General features: G+C 44.7%; 1 protein-coding gene and 1 long non-coding RNA gene across 13 annotated transcripts in view; one reads left to right on the top strand and one right to left on the bottom strand.

The window, feature by feature from the left end:
- The window catches only part of si (sucrase-isomaltase (alpha-glucosidase)), a 243,278-nt gene extending 241,686 nt beyond the window's left edge, over positions 1-1,592 (bottom strand). For 6 of the 10 annotated variants that reach the window (XM_041216433.1, XM_041216392.1, XM_041216467.1 and 3 more), the window contains exons 1-2: positions 1,487-1,543; positions 1,191-1,302 (exon numbers count right to left, since the gene is read on the bottom strand). The gene's annotated coding sequence lies outside the window, so the exon portion shown is untranslated. Of the gene's footprint in view, positions 1-1,055; positions 1,303-1,486 lie in introns of all 10 variants that reach the window. The other 4 variants (XM_041216425.1, XM_041216411.1, XM_041216418.1 and 1 more) reach the window with 4 other exon arrangements.
- Positions 1,579-6,681, top strand: LOC121293418. Of its 3 annotated transcripts, none has more exons than XR_005946516.1 (3): positions 1,579-1,661; positions 5,348-5,416; positions 6,570-6,681. It is a non-coding gene; the product is annotated as an uncharacterized LOC121293418 (long non-coding RNA). The 3 variants fall into 3 exon arrangements; XR_005946510.1 differs by having other exon boundaries at positions 1,582-1,684; XR_005946515.1 differs by lacking the exon at positions 1,579-1,661 and adding an exon at positions 4,910-5,026.
- Positions 6,682-18,578: the final 11,897 nt, after the last annotated feature.

Here is an 18,578-nt window from a genome sequence, read left to right as displayed (position 1 = left end):
GTCAACAAAGAGTCAGCCACCATGCTGATTGGGAAACACTATTGTACAACATTAATATAAAAACAAAAAAACTGCAGATGCTGGAAAGCCAAAACAAAAACAGAATTACCTGGAAAAACTCAGCAGGTCTGGCAGCATCGGCGGAGAAGAAAAGAGTTGACGTTTCGAGTCCTCATGACCCTTCGACAGAACTTGAGTTCGAGTTCAAGAAAGAGTTGAAATATAAGCTGGTTTAAGGGGGGGGGGGGGGGGGGGGAACAAACACCAGGAGGGAAATGGAAAGCAATGAAGGTGAGCAAGGCCAAAGAGAGCTACGGAAATCTTGTCGCAGAGAAGAACAGAACTTCTTCAAGGAGGTAGGCATTTCTTGAAGAGCAGTGGCAGTCAATTAAACACAGAGACATTGCCCTGGAGGAAGGACTGACCTTCCATCCTGCAGCCAAGATTGTGCCAGAAATGGATAAAATGGTGGATCCCAACATGAATGCCACTGGAGCCTTGCGATGTAAACTTCAGGTGCTTGTGTTAATTAGCTGTTTTTCTACTTTGTAAACTGTTGTAACAATTAAAATTGTTCTCTTTAATAAAATTATTTGAATACTTTAGAATGACTACAGGCTAATGCGTAAATACAAGACTCAAATAGAACATAAACCGTAGTTTATAAATATAACTCTTAATAACATTGCTTGGCCCTCTCTTGATACTAATTAAGATCCTTCAGAAAGGCCACATCAGCCCAATCAATGAAAGGTTGCAGGTATTATAAGTCATTTTACTCGAAAACCATGGGAAATAAACCTCATCTTGTGCTTCATTGTTGGTTTAGGTTAAACTTGTTAGGTGGTTTGGAAACAATTTCACACTTCCACTGTGAGGGGGTGCAGATAAAGAGACCTTTACACTTAAGTGAACCCTGTCTCCAAAGGCAAGTTAATTTTATGACCAGTTGACAATAGGTATTCCTGACCATCCCATCCACCCACAAGATTTCTTCTTCATAGCCTTTTAAACCTTAAATAAAAATTCGAATGAAAAAATTTCTAAAACTCAACTCTGGCAGGTTGCATTAAATCATTCAATTTCTTGTGACGTTGGTTGCAGCTCAGGGAACTCAGCAGTCACAGCTTTTGCAACTTTCTTCCACACCAAGATAATAACTTTTTTAGGTGCTCTATAATTATCATTACCGATAAGCTGATGGCCCTTTGCTTTCACCTCATTGAAAAGTGTGCTGAGGCCTTGTTCACTAAGGTAATTACGCTGTTCCTTTCAACTGGCCTTGTGCTGCCATCTTCTTTTCTGTAAGCAAGTAAACAAGTGTCTGTTTTACTAAGCTTTCTTTTGAAAGACTGTCCAATGCACTTTACCATTTTTGTTTTTGTAAAGTTTTTCAAAGTTCAATTAAATTTTGTCAAAGTGTTTAAAGTTTATATAAGTTTCCAAAACTGTTTAAACGTTTTAAAAATGATTAAGAAAAAGTCACCTGCTTTTCAGATGAAGACTGACCTTTAATGGGCGTATCTTTGGCTTGTGACATAACCAGGGGGCGAGGCTTTACTCAGAATGCGCTTCACTAATCACAGGGCCTCGCTATTTCTCACGTCGGAAGGACGCGCTGCAGCCAGAAGTTAAAAATCTTGCACCAGCTATCGAATGATGTGCGTGTGAATTATTCAGCGTGGTCAGTGCTGAATGTTGTTACTTTACTGTTGACTGCAAAATCCAAGCCCATATCCATTTCAGTGCAATACTGAGGGGCAATGTTGTGGTATAGTAGGGTCATTCTCTCTCTCTCTCTCTCTCAATGTAGTACGCTTCCCTTTCTCCAATGCCTCAGGTTAATTGAGAAAGTTGATTGGACACTGCAAATATTATAATAAGCAGGCAAAAGGCAGCTGCTTGGATCGGAAGGAATGGACACAGGTTTAATCAACCATTACGATCCCAATTTTCTGCCTTGTCCAATTCCCCCACCAAAGAAACTTAAACTTGAGCATGTTAGCTGTACATCAGGCCACATAACGTAAACTACAAAGGGAAGAAAAGCAACTAGACAAAAGCTGATCATGTTTAAAGTAGCACTTGAACTTCCCTGGAGCAACCAAGCATTCCTACAAAGTTAGATTATGATAAAGTGTGTCCTGAAACGAGGAGGGTCACTGGTGAGATGAAGCAGTATTAGTGGATTGTGCTTAACTGCAAGGATGCAGAATTACACCAAGAATTATTTTAAATTGCTTTTCCAGTCTCTAAAGTCTGTCATCAATAATGGTCAAAAGAGCTCCTGCTGCTGCTAATGACTGACGAGTTTAGTGCTCTCTGACAAACCTGCGATGATAACCACAGAATCTGGAAAGAACATTATATTGAGCTCACATCTGCAATAAAAACCCATTTGAGTAGAAGCCAGAAAAGCTGGTGGAGTGCTCTACAGATCAAAGGCCTTAATTAACTAGATTAGTGGAGGAAATGAATTCTGCGGTGCCTTTTTCAAGTAATGGCAGTGTGGCACGTGGAAATGGTATTCATGCCAACTTGATAAAAGCCGCACTAAAAGAGGAAAGGGAGAAATTGTAAGAGTTTTAAGCAACAGTGCCAGGATCATAACTTGTCTTGATCTGTCCTTCTGAGGCTAATAATTCTATTTGAAGCACAAAAACCCTTGGCGTTCCAGGACACAATGAATGTTTCCGTCCGTATAAAGGGGAGCTCATAAGTCCAAAATCTCCTGAGGAACTTCATACGTACATTTGGAGTTAAGCTGATTCTTTGAGAATCACAGCACGAGGTCTGCCATAGAGAAACAGCCTTGATTTTGCGCTGGTGAAGTATAGGATAGATGTGGCTTAATACAGGATCTCAGAATGTTGCAAAATTTCGTGGGGACCCATTTCTATTGTTTCCATTGATTTTTATATGTCTTCGTTTTATATGTTATGAAGCCCTCATGAATGAATTGGATTTTATCCTAGATGTGCACTCCAGTTCCATGGTTCATGTGAAGTTAGATAGAAGACTTACTTTACTTTTCAGATAGATGGGTTTAGTAAGACAAGTTTTGTATTTTAATCCACCCAATTTAATGTCTTCATCAGTGACACAATGGCTGATTTGAAAATAGTATCACAGACCAAGTGTCTGTTCAGAACATTTCCGAAAATATTAAGATACTTTTCTTTGAAAATTAGATTGAGTTGCTGGCAGTGTCCCAAATATTGATCCATAGGCGTATCCAGGGCTCCTATAGAAGCTAACTTCAGCCTCAACATAATTCTCCTGGACCTTATAGAGAAGAAGCAAAGAGTGCTTTGGTCTTTCTTGTTTTACTTCAATAACAGCAAAGTACTAATGGAGGTTAACTTGTGGTATAGCTTTATTATAAGGTCAGAAGTGTGGATGTTTTCTGATGATTGTACAATGTTCAGCACCATTCACAACTCCTCAGATATTGAAGCAGTCCACATCCAAAAGCAGAAAGACCCGGACAATATCCAGGCTTGGGTGACTAGTGGCAAGTAACATTGGCGCCACACAAGTGCCAGGCAATGACCATCTCCAACAAGAGAGAATGTAAACATCATCCCATGACATTCAATGGCCTTACCCATCACTGGGTAATCATTATCCACATTCTGGTGCTTACCATTGACCAGAAACTGAACTGGACTAGCCATATAAATACTGTGGCTAGAAGAGCAGGCCAGAGGCTAGGAATCCTGTGATGAGTAATTCACTTCCTAATTCCCCAAAGCCTATCCCCCATCTACAAGGTACAAGTCAGAAGTTTGATGGAATATTCTCCACTTACCTGGATGAGAGCAGCCCCAACTACACTCAAAAAGCTTGACATCATCCAAGCCAAAGTAGCTGCTTGACTGGCACCACATCCACAAATATTCACTCCCTCCACCACCGATGAACAGTAGCAGCAGTGTGTACCATCTACAAGATGCATTGCAGAAACTCACCAAGGCTCCTTAGGCAGCACCTTCCAAACCTACGACTGTTACTATCTAGAAGGAACAGGGCAGCAGATACATGGGAACACCACCACTTGGAAGTTCCCCTCCAAACCACTCACCATCCTGACTTGGAAATATATCGTCGTTCCTTCACTGTCACTGGGTAAAAACCCTGGAACTCCTTCCCTAACAGCACTGTGAGTGTCCCTACACCACATGAACTGCAACGAATCAAGGATGCAGGCCACCACCACCTTCTCAAGAGCAATCAGGGATTGGCAATAAATGTTGACCTAGTCAGCAAAACCCACATCCTGTAAATGAATTTTTAAAATTCTGACATTTGCCCAAACACTCCATTGATCAGAACTGCTAGATGTGAGAAGGGCTCCTGCTACCCTTGTGCAAGGTCCAGAACCAAGTTGTGAGATAGATCTGTGATAAAAAGAAGTGCTTAAAGAGAGGAAAGACTGAGTCCTATTCCAATGTGTCATTAAATGGTGGACATGCTTCTTCATCAAAGCCCCCCCATGAGAACTTGGATTAAGCAATTGCATGACACTGGACAAAGATGACTTAGAGTGTCAAGGTTGGTGGCATGATGTAAACTGCTCTCTGTAGGCCCTTCCACCATGGTGAAGGATCCACCTGTCACACAGTGGATGAGGAATCTCTCAGCTGCTGGAAGGTGGCAACACATGATCATATATCTAGTGTCTACCATTATTGCAGAGGCAAAAAGCTGCTGTTCCTTTTGCAGCCGAGTATGATGTTGTTAGACTAACAGGTTTTACTGTAAATCATAGGATTTTCAGTGAAACAGACCATAATATGAAGTAATAAAAATAAGCTTCAATTTAGTAAAAGAATATTGTGGGCCTGAGAGACATTAGCACCTACCAACTGAGGCTAATTCTATCCTATCTTGCTTGCAGGATCATGGATGTGTTCTCACCAGAGAAAATCATATTAAACTCTCAGGTCCTGCGTGTACTTGCCACTGCCACATCCATCTATTACAATGATTACACCAAAAAGACTTAAATACAAGTCTGTATAAGGTAAAGCTAATACATAGACATACATCTTATCAATAGATTAGCTATGAAGACAAATAGCATTCTTTGCACAAAGGGATATTAATTACCTTATCAGACAGTATAGTTTGAATCTTAACCCCAAATGGTCAGGTGGGGCTGTGTCAAAGGTTAAAATGCAAGGAATCTGCACCATGAACTGAACCTGCTTGAGCCTGCCAGTTTAAATGAAGGCAAAACAAAGGATGGGTGACCAATCTGCTCATGAGAAGTGGCTGGTTATTTAAATATTATACTGAATTGTCTGCCTTGATTTTAACAATCATATTTTATTTTTAACTGCAGGTGGCCAGGTTTCCCAGGTCCTCAGAAAACCAACAGCTTAAAAGAGACAAGAAGGGCTGAATCCATGAGGTAAAGGCCTTTACAGAACTGTTATACAGCACAGCAGCAAACTATCCAGTAAACCCACCCACCCTGTGATCTGTCTACTCCCTCCCCCCAACAAAAATCAGATTCCCCTGATTACCTTTTGTTCTCCTCCTTAACATGTGCCTTTACCACCACTGTCAGACATATACCCCTGCCACAATCAGCTATCCCCTGCCCCACAAGCATGATGCCTTTAGTGTATTGAAAATTGCTTTATGCATTTTGTGCGCATAAGGCTACCATACAGCTATACTAGCAGAGGCAGTCTAGAAGAATAAAGTGTTCCATGTTTTAACAGCATGTGCAGTTTGGATTCTGAAACTTCTTACTGCATCTTATTGTTTCTTCCCAAGCACTTTACATTACCCTCTCCCCTCCCTCACCCACCCCAACAACCTCTCTCATTCGACCGGTGCACCTACTATTCTTGCAGACTTTGGCCTTCTGAAGCAGGTCCCCCATATGAATGGCCTCCAGCCTGTCAATCAGATTGCTTGTGGACAGGAACACCACAGAAAAGAACTTAAAGAAGTCTCGCAGTTAAATTCCACAGGACATACGGCATACTTGTTTTTCTGGCTTTCTTGAACTCACAACGGCCCCCAACATGTCTTCAGGATGAAATACATGCCTATATTTTTTTCTGCATTGGATTGCCATTCCTTCCTGAGAACCCTTTGAATCTAAAGCCTATTTTGAGTCTTGTGCCTTGTGTCAGCTGCCTCATCCTCCATCCCTGCAATGTCAGAATAAACTGACTCTACTTGTTGGCTGCTTTCTTGCCCAACTGGCAGCCAGTCTATCACACTAGCTGGCTGTTTGATGGGGAATCTGTTTAAAAATATCAAAAGACCTCCTAAGATTAATTTCTACATGACATGTGGCAAAACCTTATTTCTGGGTTTTTCCATCCAAAAAATTCCCCCCCCCCCCACCAACCCCCAAGCAAACCCTGCTCTCTTGCCAGCCCTTGTAATTATTGGAGCCAAACACTGCAGGTATGCAATGAGCCCAGAGGTATTTTGATGGATGTAAATTTGTACTGTTGAAATGAGCAAGGAAGTTTGCTTTCAGTGCAATAAAGATGCATGAGTAGGATAAGACACTAAACATGGTTTTCCTCTATGTTTTTCAGTGCGATAGCGAAGAATGGTATTTAACACCCAATCCCCACCCCAAAGGTTGTTGCATATACTTCAGCCTTGTCTTTTGCACTGATGTGCTGGACTTCCCATCATTGAGGACAAGGATATTTGTGGAACCTTCTCCAGTGAGTTGTTTAATTTTCCACCACCGTTCATGACTGGATGTGGGAGGACTACAAGGCTTTGATCTGATCCATCGGTTGTGGGATCACTTAGCTCTGTCCATTGAATGCTGCTTCCACTGTTTGGTGTACAAGTAATCCTGCGTTGTAACTTCAGCAGGTTGAAACCTCATTTTTAGATATGCCTGGTGCTACTCCTGGCATGTCCTGCTGCACTCTTCATTGAAACATGGTTGATCCCTTGGCTTGATAACAGTAGTATGGTGTTGGATATGCTGGGCCATGAGGTTATAGATTGAATACAATTCTGCTGCTGTTGATGGCCCACAGCATCTCTTGTCTAGCTTTGAGCTGCTAGATCTGTTCTGAATCTATCCAATTTAGCATGGTGGTAGTGTCACATATGATGGATACAGGGCCAAGGAGAGAAATCATGGGTCCTGCTGCTTTTCCTATTTTGGGCCCCTTAACCCCCCACTTTAATCCTCCCCTCCACATCCTTGTGCAATAGTTAGAGATGACCTTGGTTTAAGAGATCAGGATGTAGAATTGGTTTGGGTGGAGATGAGGAATAGTAGGAGAAAAAAGTCATTTGTGAGAGTGGTCTACGGGCCCCCTAATGGTAGCCACAGTGTCGAACAAAGTATTCAAGAAAAAATATTGTGTGCTTGTGATAAAGTGACGGCAATAATCATGGGTGATTTTAATTTACATATAAACTGGAAAAATCAGATTGGCAGTAGTAGCCTGAATGGGGAGTTCTTAGAATGCTTTCGAGATAGTTTCTTAGAGCAGCATGTTCTGAAACCACCAGAGAGCAACTTATATTAAGATTGGTATTGTGTAATGTGACAGGATTAATTAATGTACTCAGAGTAAAGGCACCCCTAGGTAGCAGCAACCACAATATGATTGAATTTTACATCCAGTTTGAAAGGGAGAAGAGTGAGTCTAAGAATAGTATCTTAAACTTAAATAAGGGCAAATATGTGGGATGAAAACTGAGCTAGCTGAAGTGAACTGGGAAACTAGGCCAGAGGATAGATCAATAGCGAAGCAGTGACAGACATTTAAGGGGATATTTCAGAGTATTCAGAATAATACATTCCCACTATAAAGAAAAATTCTAAGCAGATGACCCACCATCCGTGGTTAACTAAAGATGTTAAGGAAAGCATCAAACTTAAGGAAAAAGCATACAACTCTGCAAAGATGAGTGGCAGGAGATGATTGGATAGAATATAAAGAATGGCAGAGAATGACTAAAAGGTTAATCAACAGAAAGAAATTATAATATGAGAGGAAGCCACCTAGAAATGTAAAAACAGATAGCAAGAGTTTCCACAGGTATTTAAAAAGGAAAAGGGTGAGTAAAGTGAATGTTGGTCCTCCAGAGAGTGACAATGGGGAGCTAATAGTAGATAATAAGGAAATGGTGGAAGAAATGAACAAATATTTTGCTTCTGTGTTCACTATAGAGGAAACAAAAAATATTCCACTAATAGCTGCAAAACAGGAGGTGAACGGGAGAAAGAAACTTGGTGAAACTGAAATCACTAGGGAAACGGTACTGAGCAAATTGATGGAGCTGCAGGCTGGCAAGTCTCCGGGACCCATTGGACTGCATCCTGGGGTCTTAAAAGAGGTGGCTAATAAGGTAGTCGACACCTGGTGTTAATTTTCAAAAATTCACTAGATTCTGGAAAGGTTCCATCAGATTGAAAAGTAGCAAATTTAACCCTCTCTTCAAGAAGGGAGGGAGGCAGAAAACAGGAAACTATAGGCCAGTTGGCTTGACATCTGTTGTGGGGAAGTTATTAGAATCGATCATTACGAAGGTTATAGCTGGGCTCTTAGAAGAGCCCAAGGCAATCGGGAAGAGTCAGCATGGTTTTGGGAGAGGAAAATCATGTCTAACCAATTTATTGGAGTTTCTTTGAAGAAGTAGCATGCACAGTGGATAAAAGGGAGCCCATAGACGTACTGTACTTGGATTTCCAGAAGGTATTTGATAAGGTGCCACATCAAAGATTGTTACGGAAAATAAAAGTGCATGGTGTAGGGGATAACATATTAGCATGGACAGAAGATTGGCTGGCTGGCAGAAAAGAGAGAGTATGCATAAATGAGTCTTTTTCAGATTGGCAGGATGTGACGGGTGGAGTCCCACAGGGGTCTGCACTGGGGCCTCAACTTTTTATGAATTACATCAATGATTTAGATGAGGGGAGTGAAGACTCAGTAGCTAAATTTGCAGATGACACAAAGATAGATAGGAAAGTATGTTGTGAAGAGGACATGAGGTTGCAGATAGATATATACACGATGAGTGAGTGGGCAAAGACCTGGCAAATGGAGTTTAATGTCGGAAAATGTGAAGTTGTTCACTTTGGCAGGAAGAACAAAAAAGCAGAGTATTATTTAAATGGAGAACAGCTGCATAATTCTGAGGTGCAGAGGGATCTAGGTGTTCTAGTACGAGTCACAAAAAGTTAGTATGCAGGTACAGTAAGTAATAAGAAGGCTAATGGAATGCTATCCTTTATTCTGAGAGGGATTGAACATAAAAGTAACGATGTTATGCTTCAGTTACACAGGGCATTGATGAGACCACACCCCGAATACTGTGTGCAGTTTTGGTCTCCTTATTTGAGGAATTGTGTAGCTGCATTGGAGGTGGTAAAAGAGGTTTACTAGATTGATACCTGGAATGAGTGGGTTGTCTTATGAGGAAAGGTTGGACTGACTGGGCTTGTTTCCACTGGAGTTTAGAAGAGTGAGGGGTGATTTGATTAAAGTGTACAAGATCCTGAATGGCCTTGACAAAGTGGATGTTGAAAGCATGTTTCCTCTTGTGCATGAGTCCAGAACTAGGGGACATTGTTTTAAAATTAGTGGTCGCTCTTTTAGGACTGATTTTTTTTCTCTCAGAGGGTTGTGGACTTTGGAATTCTCTGCCTCAAAAGGTGGTGGAGGCCGGGCCATTGACTATTTTTAAGGCAGAAGTAGATAGATTCTCGTTCGGCAAGGGAGTCAAAGGTTATTGGGGGTTAGATGGGAATGTGGAAATTGAAATACAAGAAGATCAGCCATGATCATGTTGAATGGCAGAGCAGGTTTGAGGGGCCAAATGGTCTACTCCTGGTACTATTTCTTATGTTCTTATGTAATGTTCTTCAGGTGCCCAGAATGGGGAACCCATAGTCACAGTGGGGTCAAACTTTTTTATATAGGTTTAGCAAAGCTTCTTGGCTTTTGTACTCTTTGTCTCGAATTATAAAGCCCATGGAAAGCTCATGTGTTTGTATGATACACTTTAAAACCATGACTTTGTCAGACAAATTGGTCAGTCATATTATGCCAGCAGTTCCGCTTTTTTGAACCTGTGTTGGTAGTTTTAAAATCAATAATTTTAGTATGACTTGACCATTTTGTAGTCTGAATCAATGCGTTATTTAATATAGCAAACTAACATGGCCAAGATAAAAGCAAAATACTGCAGATGCTGGAAACCTGAAGCAAAAACAAAAGTTGCTGGAAAAACTCAGCAGGTTTGACAGCATCTCTGGAGAGAAAGACAGGGTTAATGTTTCAAGTCCGTATGAGTCCCCATCAGAACTGGCAATTTTGAATTAATCCAGGAGGTATTTTAAAAACTAACTAGTTACTGCATGATTGGAAACCAGCCAGGAAAGATTGGACAAGTGGTGAGCCTCAATTGTGAGACAGTTGAAGAATAATTAATTAATCAATAGATGTATTGGTAAAGGCTGCTAATATAACTTGTAATAGAAAGCATGTAATGTTTTAAGTTTCATAATTAACAACTGATTTTAAATATACAATTATGAGAATTGTAAAATGACGGTTCTCAAACCTATCTGGAAAAATAAGGTGTGCTAAGCCGAAGCCTTCATGACCTTGGGTAAAGATGCATAAAGAATGAGGCATTATTCAAGTATGAAACATTTTGAATAGCCCCATTGTATTACTGTATAGGAAAGAAACTCACAGGTGTCAGGAACCGATTATAAATCAGCAGACCAATTATTGTTCGACAGTTAGGTTAATTCGAGATAAGAAAATGTAAGCCGAGGGTATAAAAATTAAGGGAAGCCATTTTGTTAGCATGATATCCACGTACTGAGTGACCAAGGGGTTATCATCACACTACGTCTTCGGCCTGATCACCTGAGAAGTTGTTAAAATAAGCTTTTTCCTTCTACTATTAACTGAAACTTTGACTTCTACCTTTTTAATTTGTTACCTTTCTACCTTTTGGTTGTCAATCAATCTTTTGAATTTACTATCTGAAGTGTTCAGTCTTGCCTAAGTCTAATTCAGACCAAATGATTTATTAGATAATTCACAACTGGGGACTTATTGCAAATGAGTTGTATCCCATAAATCAAACACAACACCTGGCCCCATGAAATACCCAAACAACAACATCTAAAAGGATTGATTCTCACAAGCACCACAAACCACAATCCCATGTACAAAATAAAATTTCTTGCATCAACAGTGACATATTCTATTGGCGCATGACTTCTGGTTTCACTTACGAGTTTAAAAATGGCAAAATCTTCCAGTAAATTAGCACCAACCAATTCACCTGAAATAATATGTGATTTCTATTCACACAAGTAGGCTTCGTTAACAGAAAAGTCATACTTTGCATTGAGTGATAAATATTTTATAAATATAAACAAAAATACTCAGCAGGCCAGGCAGCATCTGTGGAGAGAGAAACAGAGTCAACACTTCAGATTCATAATCTTCACCAGTTCTGACAAAGGATCATTGACATCTGTTTCTCTCTGCACAGATGCCAGAGGGAGGGAGGGCCAGAATGCAGCCGAGGACAAACTCCATCACCCAGAATACACTCTGCCTGTCAAAACAGATAGCTGCTGAGCATTTCCAACACTTCCCACTTCTATTGCAGCAAAGATACCACCTTTTGCCAGCTCTCCAAAAAGCAATCAGACTTCTTGTGAGCCTTTCATCCCCCTTCAGCAAGAAACCCAGCAGCAGCTGCCTGAGATTATTTGGTTAATTGGCCCAACATTAAACATGATTCTCAATAAAAAAGTTAAGAAATAAAGAAAATATAAATAACTTTCTGAGCAAATAAAAAGAAATCAATGTCAAAGCAATAAATTGATAATTTAACAAAAATGAGAAATTAATAAAAATGACCATTAAAAAGTGCCAAGCAGCAGAGCTAACTAATAAACATGTTTTGCTTTTTTGCTTAAGAAGCAGAGCTAGAGAGAGACACCCCAGGCCCCAAGTCCTGGCCACCAGGGAAGGGGAGGGGACCAGGGTTGAGTGAAGGAGTGCAGTTGAACTAACACTGACAGTGTTCGGCTTCTGGCAGCACACACTCCAGGCTGGCCTTGGCAGAATTCATACAAAAGTGGGGGCAGGAAACCTTTCAACCTGATATCTCCTCTCCAGCTCCAGTGTGTGGATAGGTTTTTGGGGAGGGAGGGAGCAGGAGGAGGGGGTGGGTGTGCGTAGGTGTCCGCACCAAGTAGCATCTGTCTGCTCACTCCTAGGCCGGGATTTTCCGGCCCTATCGTGGCAGGATCCGCCGTGGGTGATGCAGTGGTACAGCCAAAAAGTCCATTGGCTTTTGGCAAACCTGGACAATCCTGGTGGTGAGGAAGGCTGAAAAACCCCACCCCTTGTCTCGGGGTTCTCACTCACACTCACATACATTCATACTCACTCGCTCTCTCTTCCGCTCACTCTCCCTGGGAGGTTTGGAGATTTTATCGCCAAGGAGGAGTTCAGGACAGCTGTCAAGGTGCCTAATGCCCCAGCTGCCTCAGGCCTCATTGTTGCTGCATTCACTGCTCCTTCTGGCCTCCCCAGTCCGCTGTGCCATCAAGACTTTTGTAGTTCTTTAATAGGCCTGAGGCTGCATGTTAGGGCGAGAATGCAGCCAAGGGAAGATTGCATTACCTAGAATGCACCCTGTTTGCCAAAATAAATGGCTGCATAGACTGGCATTCTCACTCTAATAACCCTTTATACAGCAGAACCTTGTCCCAGAGCAGAGCGCTCACCACGTGCTTGTGTGTGAACACATTGAGACATGAGAGGGGTGGTGCTTCCTGTAAAGGCAAAATTTGCAATTTGAACCCAGGCTTCCCAAAGACATGGCCCTTGTGTAACCCCATCTCCCAGGCCATGAGTACTCATTGTGAAGACAGGACTTTGTCATCACAAGGACTGTGCGGTGGTCACTCCTACCAGCATGGACATGGACAGATGCATCTGTGACAGGTAGCTTGATAAGGACTTGATCTAGTAGGTTTTCCCCCTTGTTGCTTCCCTAAACCTTTGCCACAGGCCTAGCCTGGCAGCTGTGTCCATCAGGACTCATCCAGCTTTGTTAGTAATGACGTTACCAAGCCTCTCTTAGTGATGGACATTGAAGTCCCCCACCCAGAGTACTTTCTGTCCCCTTGTCACCTTCAGTCGGCAGAATTTTCTGTCCCCGTTAGCATTGAATGTCATGGCGACTGTGAGCAAAAATGTGGCAGGAGGGCCAAAAATCAGTTTCACGCTGTCATGAAACCAGTTTGTGATCGTCTGCTCTGCCCATCAATGGCGGGCTGCATTTCCTGCCGCCGGACATCAGGAACCTCATTTTAACACATCTGCATATCATTATAAAACCTGCTCGCCGAAATCACCCCCCCCACCACCGCCCATGCTGGACCATCCGGGCATGTCGGCGTGATTGCACAACAGCACCTATAAGGCGTGCACCTGGTGAGCTGTACTTCGAGGGGAACTCGGAGGTGAGTGCTCACTAATGACATGCGTGGGTCGCCTGTTGAACTTCAAGGTTGAGATGCTGCGTATTCAAGCAAGGGCACAGGCAGGTCACCTTTTCCCAGCTGGCTGACAGTACGGTGCCTGGGCAAGGGCTACCCTGCAGTTAAGGTGAGTTTGGGGGGTGGGGCAGGCAAGGGCTGCTCTGCGGTTGAGGCAAGTTGGGGGAGCAAGGCAGCACCCTATGAAGCAAGTTGAGGGGGGCAAGGGCTGCATTGCATCTGAGGTGAGTTGGAATGTACAAGACAGCACAGTCTGATGTAGTGCACAAGCACATGCGGGGTGGGGGCTGGGTGATAGGGAAGTGGCCACACATTAGGAAAACTTTGTATAAAGTGACCATCCTCTGCAGCTGAGACAATTCAGGCGCAGCCACATTGACATGCTTCGACTTGGACCTCTAGCTTATCTGCCCACTCAAGCAATGCAGAGACATGAAAGTGCCATCAAATGCTCCAGAGCTTTTCACCCCTCAGGCACAGACTGCAAACTAATGAGCATTTTAGTAGACTGCAGAACAGTTGGACAACTGGGCATGTTGTACAATCTCCTTGCGAAAGTTGGCCGTGGAGCAGTCACTGGTGGAGGCACTCACAGCCCCTTGCTAAGTCATCATTCAGGTTTTTACTTGCCTCCCTCATGGTTCAAGCTAACAGCACAGCCTTGCAGTGCGGGTTAGGAGAATGCCTGAGCTAAGAGCACAGCATGCAGTCCAGTGGGTGAAGCTGCTGCCAATCAGTAAGTTGGAGTGGGACGAAGTTGGTTGGGGTCTTGGGCAGCCATGCATTGCACTAAACTCTGGCCGTCCAAGTGCCATCTTTGGGATGCATTAAGGGCCTTCAGACTTAACCAAGAGAGGTTCTTAGTACACCCGTGCTAACCCACGCGTCTCTCTTGCATCTGGCAGGTGGAGTACATCGGGAGCATGGAACATGGAACCTATCTGTGTGCCTCATGACATGCAAGGACTGGAGACAGAAGAGAAGAGAGCAACGGAGGTGTCTGGCTAGACAGAGGGAGGAGCAGCACCCTCAGGAATAGCCACAGCGAGCCGTCTTTGGTTGGTGCCTAGGTAGACCCATTGTCTATAGATGGGGCTTGTCATTCCTGAAGATGACTGAGAATCAGTGTTGCCAAAGACTGCGCATGTCCAGGGAACTGGTCAGTCACATCTGCCATCTGCTGCAGAATTTGGTGCCACAGGCACATGGAGGGCATCGATGGCCAGTGGCCAATTTTCACACCAGTGGCTCCTTTCAGGCCTCCACTGGCGACATCTGTGGGATATCACAAGCTTCCACACACAAGTGCATTCATGGGATCACGGACATTATCTTCATGAAAGCACGCAACTTTGTGCATTTTGTCTGGGATCCGGAAATCTGGGAAGCAAGAATGCTGGGATTTGCCCAGATCTCAGGTTTCCACAGCTGCAGGGTATCATCGACTGCATTCCCGTGGTGCTCAGATCTCCACGGCAACAAACAGTCAACTACATCAACTGCAAGGGCTTCTGCTCACTGAATAGTCAGCTGGTGTGTAACCATCACAAACGCATCCCACAGGTCTGCGCATAGTTATCCGTGAATACCCTCGATTCCTACATTCCCAGTAGGTCTCAGATCCCTGGGTCCAGAGAGGCTGCAAGGCTCCTCAGGCACAAGGGCTACCTGCAGAGGACGTGGCTGACAACACTTGTGCCCGGTCCTCAGAATTCAGCAAAGAGAAGATACAACGAGGCATGCACTTGGGTGGAACAAACAATAGGAATGTTGAAAATGAGGTTCCCGTGCCTGGATCTGTCTGGTGGAGCCCTGCAGTATAGTCCACAGAGGGTGTCCTGCATCGTGGTCAACTGCTGAACCCTTCTCAACCTGGTGCTGCAACAGGGAGAGGACCTGACTGAGAAGGCGATGGAGGAGCTGCACGTCTCCTCTGTTAAGGGGACATCAATAGGGATGAGAGTGAGGAGCTCCTCTAAGATGAGGATGACGGCGATGATGCCATCGCACTAGCCAGATGAGGCAAGCGCTCTCGGGAGGACCTCATAGCTGCTAGATTCGTAGAGGATAATGACGACATGCCGTGAGGAGACACCATAGATCCTCGCATTGCATAGTGAATGTTTGACTCCTGTCTGGCTGATGGCAGCACACATACCCTCTGTGATAAGGCTCCTGTCATGGAGACGCAGCGGATGCCCACAGTCCCTACATTCAGGAGGATGATGATGACATGCAGTGGGGACTCTCCATAGATCCTCACATAGCTTATGTGAATGTCTGACTCCTGTCTGGCTGATGGCATATCACTTACACTCTGTGAACAGGGTCATATAATGGAGATGCAGCAGGAAAACTTTAACTTCTCCTGATCCTATGGCATCCTCTATGAGCCAAACCCTTCCGGACTACACTGTCACCAGGCACAGATGCTGATGAGATGGGGTTCAAGTGCTGAGAACACACAGAGAATGACGGAACTCTGTGCCAATGGCCCAGGACATTCTGCCAGCAATGATAAGCCCCATCACGGTGCAGGCATGACCGATGTCCGGTGAAGGCGCACCAAGAGTGTGCTGGGAACATTGCACAAAGAACAGGGAAGAGGCCCTGGACTGAGACACCTGCCTTTATCTTGTGCAGGGACCAAGGTTTCACATCTGAGTGACACGAACACTGTTCATCAGAACAAGGAGTCATAGGTAAGGTAGCTCACCACCACCTTCTCAAGGGCAATTAGGGATGGGTAATAAATGGTGGCCCAGCCAGAGAAGCCCACATCCTGTGAATAAAAAAATAATTCTTGGGAGTTTATTTACAATAGTGAACATTATGTACAAGTGATTAACACCCATACCCAGGCTGTGCAATTTGTTTGCACTTCAGTCCCACGCTCCTGATCTACGGACACCCGGTGTGGAAGGGGGTCGGAAAGGAGGAGGACCTCCTCGTGAACCTGCTCCTGGGCCTGGCCAAGTTGGCCATTCACAGGTCCAGGCAGCGGGCGATTGAAGCGGGAGTCCCACCCGATTGTTTGTCCCTCTTCTGCGGCTACGTTCGCGGCCGGGTGTCCCTGGAGAGGGAGCATCCGGTGTCTGCCGGCACACTTGAGGCCTTCCGTGCTCGGTGGGCACCGCGGGGACTGGGGTGTTTTATTGACCCCTTTACTCACATTTTGGTTTAATGTTTGTAAGCTTCCTGTGAACTTTGTCCTTGGTTTTACAGCTGACCTGACTTAGGGGCTGTGCTTGATTTATCCCTTATTTTGTAAATTTAGTTTAATTGTTTTAACTCTAAAAGAGTTACATCTCCTTCACCGTCCCAATCCTGCCTTGGTGCTCCCCGGACATCCACAACGGAGGTGAAGGCAGCCTGCTGACTGCTATGCCCTGTTTGTGATGACCTTGGCAGGTGTCCTCTGGAGAGCTGAGACCTGGAGGGCACCGACCTACTTTTGGAGTCCTGCTGTGGGGCAATGGCACCCTCCTCGACCTGTGGAACTGGAGCTGCTGGGGTCACAGGAAGAGGGGATTAGGATTGGCTGGTCAATCCTGGAATCACCTGGATAGATGGCACCAGGGTGTGCACCTGCTGATGATCCTCCCTATGGGTGCCTGAGGTCCCCTGGCTGACTCCTTGAAAAGAAGGGGAAACTGGAGTAAGATTGAGCTGTCCTACATGTTGACACTGTTGGACGCCAACTATGGCATCAGTGATGGAGTTTATCCTGCGCAGATGTCCTGGACCAAGGTCTCCATGGCGGCCGCCATCCTGCCAATGTTGACCTCGGTTTACATGATGATGTGATCACCTTGGACTGAAGGCAGATGGTCTACTCCTACAATCTGAGGAGTGCAGCTGTCATCCCTTCCTGCTGTTCCCATGTGTGTCGCTGGACTGTTGAAGGATGTGAGTGAGTGCTGTGATGGGTCTCAAGGGTGCTGTTCTCAGGTTCGTCATCCGAGGTGCTGTCAGCGCTGGAGTCAGGACCAAGGTTGCCTGAGGGCAACGTGGCAGATGTGCCTACGAGAGAAAGTGGAGATTTTTAGTGCATGGCCACTGTGGTACACACAAAAGTGGATTCACAGTTGAGTTGCCAGAGGGATGATCTGGTGTAGGATCCTTACATGGATGCCTGGTGCCAACCTCGCTGTCACCACAGGAACTGTCCTCATCCTCTCCGGTTAGCTGTAATGTGTGGTCTTCGAAGGGAGTAAGGACCTTGATATCCGGCATTCCATCCCGAGTCTGGGACCTCTCCCTTTTATTGTGCGTGATCTTGCCCTGCATAAAGACAGATGGAGGGAGTGTGAGCAAGGCACATGCCTAGACAAATGAGAGGGATGCCATTTGTGCCTCTGTGTGTGCTAAGTGGAGTCATGGACAGGATGAGGAGGATATGTGTGAGAGAGTGGGTGCTGATGCCCCTTGAATTGGCAGTGAGTGAGTTGCCAGTGCATGTGTGATGGGCTTATGAGTGTGTTTGGAGTGATGAGATGGTTGACTTACCCTGGCGGCACGGATGAGATCATTTATCTTCTTTCTGCACTGGATGGCCGACCTCTTGTGGGCAGCATGGGCACTGACCACCCCTGCCATCACTTCCTAAGCTGGATTGGTGATGGGGTGGCAGGGAAATCGAAGGCCACCCACCAGCAAAACTGCATGTTTCCCAGGAATGCACAATTAATGACTTGGGATTGGGATGATACGGGGCAAAAGCCCACCATTGCCTTTTTCCCGCCAGCTATCGCATTTAGTGCAAATCTGGGACAGTTCTGCCCAGAACCTCTTCCAAATGGTGTTCAACATGGAGGGATGTGGATTCGTCAGCTGAGGGAAGGTGGTAGGTAGTAATCAGCACAAGGTTTCCTTGCCCAAGTCTAGCCTGATGTCATGACACTTCATGGAGCCCAGAGTCAATGTTGAAGCCTAGCAGGGCATTTCCCTCCTGACTATACCACTGTGCCACCACCTCGCTGGGTAATGGTAGCATCTGTGACTTTGGCCATTAGGTATGTTT

The sequence above is a fragment of the Carcharodon carcharias genome, chromosome 2 (genome assembly GCF_017639515.1).
Source record: "Carcharodon carcharias isolate sCarCar2 chromosome 2, sCarCar2.pri, whole genome shotgun sequence".
NCBI classification, from domain to species: Eukaryota; Metazoa; Chordata; class Chondrichthyes; order Lamniformes; family Lamnidae; genus Carcharodon; species Carcharodon carcharias.
The sequence above is the reverse complement of the archived record's forward strand: the minus strand, read 5'-3'. Positions and strand labels throughout refer to the sequence as shown.